Raw genomic sequence first — 2,618 nt, 5'->3', positions numbered from 1 at the left:
ACCCTCTTTTCTCTCTACAGTTTTGTTCTATATGAGCAGCTATTATGATTTTTTAAAACCTCAAAAACAAATCTAAGTACTTGTTGTAAAATATTATCAACCTATTTGACATTTCTACAGTTATCTGGGACTTCAGGCAAATAGCCTCTGGAAATTAGAATAATTGGGGTGCTATGGTTTTTTGTCCATAATCTGGCCACCAGGTCAGATTTTATAATGAAACCAAGTGTTGAACTAAATGATCTCCAGGATCTATACTATGGTCTGAATGTTTGTGTCCCTCCAAAATTCATATGTTGCAATCCTAACCCACAAAGTGATGGTATTAGGAGGTGATCCTGTGGGAGGTGATTAGGTCATGAGGGCAAAGCCCTCATAAATGGCATAATTTTTCATATAGAAAAGGAACAAGAAAGACCTCTTTCCCTTCCACCACATGTGGACACAGTGAGAAGGTACCCTCTACAAACCAGAAAGTTGGTCATTGCCAGACACAGAATCTGTTGGCACCTTGATCTTGGACATTCCAACCATAAGGTCTGTGAAAATAAATTTCTGTTTATAAGCTATCTAGCTTATGGTATTTTTTAATAGCAACCTGAATAGATTAAGACTATCCATAAGCACTCAGGTATATAAGGTGATTCAGCGTCTTCATGTAGCACGAAGGAAGTCGCTCTATCTGCCCTCCAGCATACCAGGATGGAAGACTCTCAATTCTGAACACTCGGACAATCTAGTCATGTGCTTGATTTAGGTGACAGAATCTGCCAAGAATCAATGCTTTGCAGGAACAAGTAAACTCCAGACCTTGACTCCTACATAAAAAATAAGGCTTCTATCAGCTCTGTTAAACCTGTCTTGACTACTGTCACTTTCATCAGTGAACAATTACTTCTAACATCCCTTAGAGGCACGGATGCTAGATTGATGTACTTGGACTTCATCAAAATTCTATTCTAATTCCTTTAATTTTCTCAGTGATGTAAGAAGATCATCAATTGAGAGTGGAGATGGGGAAGAAGGATCGGAGGTGGAGAAAAGAGAGGACGTATGAAACCGTCATATATGGTAGCAGAGCATGGATGGATTAGGAAATTAAGTTTATTGCTTTGCAGCATTGGAAGCCCATTTGCAATTCCTAATAATGATTTCAAGGTTGATCACTTTGGTAATCCATTTTTCTTCAAACACATTCAACTGTATGGATGCAGACGTGGAATAGGCAAAGAGTTGAATTTAAGTGGATTTAGCATTACATCCCATAACTTATGCTGACGTATTTTCAAAGAAAATACAACACAATGGATATAACACTGTTTATAACCCAAGTTGTATATTTCCAACTTCTTCTTAGTTTCACTGTTACTTGTTCAAATCGATAGTCTCATTCTTTAATAGCATATTTTAAATTGTTTTTAAATGTATGTAAATACATATAAGATTTCAGAAACAAGAATGGAAATACAAATGATGAAAATTTACTAATGCCTTTTCTTATAAAAATATAGGTGAATACTATTCAGAAATAGAAGCTCAATATATTTATCATGAACCTATTCGTCTCTTTAGTAGTCTTGTGTTTATTATTATACATTAATGTATCCTAAAGTTGAATAAATATTGATAATAAATAAACAAAAATTGACAGTCTCAGAGATGTCAATTTGAACATCCTCATGAACAGCTGTCTAAAATAGTCCCTTTTTGTTATTCTCTCTCAGCCTCTTGCCACCACCCAACAAAGTATTTATCACAATTATAAAATAATCTATTTCTTTGCTCTTCATAACTCTCCTTTTTTGAAATTATATGTCAAAACGTAAGGTAATATGTATCATTTTTTGCTCACCATTCTATTGCCAGTGCCTAACATAATGTCTGGCACGTAGTAGGTACTGAGTACATAAATATGAAGTGAATTAATGAATGAAGAAATGAATATGATAAAATAAATGAAAGAAAAAAGATTGGACTGTGGTTTGTATCCTACAATTTATTCATTATGATGAGCTAGAGAAATGCAATTTTATCACTATCACTTCTGATCCCATTATACCTAGCCTGTTGGCCCAGGTAGTAATCAGGACTAGAGCTAGCCCTTCTATCTTTGCTATGACATTTCCTCCCTAATCATTATTGGAATACTGTATTATACAACCAGCCAACCATTCACTTAGCATGAATTAGTTATATAAATTATGAAAAATCATGAAATGCAAATTCTTCAGGAATATTAATTTGTGAATTTACTTTCATTAGAGTTAAAAATTCTGGTTTAACATAGGCTGGCTTTACATCACTCTCCTGTTTGAACCCCACCCACAGCAAGTTTGGCAACCTTTCTTAGCTATTATTCTTGGCAGCGTACCAAATACAACTTCTGGGTTAAAGCTGCAGGTAACTCTTCCAAATTGGCTGCTTTACATGGTGGATAAACTCAGGATCTTTGGAACTTCTTTTTATACATCCTTATGTGCACAAGCGTATTTTTATTTGCTACCTTCATTCATTCTCCCATTTTTTCTTTGACTTTATTTCTTTTTCTTTTCTTTCTGTCAACCTACACTGCTTGGCAGGTCTTTTATGAGTCATATCCTCTTATTTCATGCTTTCTG

The sequence above is a fragment of the Propithecus coquereli genome, unplaced genomic scaffold (genome assembly GCF_000956105.1).
Source record: "Propithecus coquereli isolate 6110/MARCELLA unplaced genomic scaffold, Pcoq_1.0 Scaffold21, whole genome shotgun sequence".
Taxonomy (NCBI): Eukaryota; Metazoa; Chordata; class Mammalia; order Primates; family Indriidae; genus Propithecus; species Propithecus coquereli.
The sequence above is the reverse complement of the archived record's forward strand: the minus strand, read 5'-3'. Positions refer to the sequence as shown.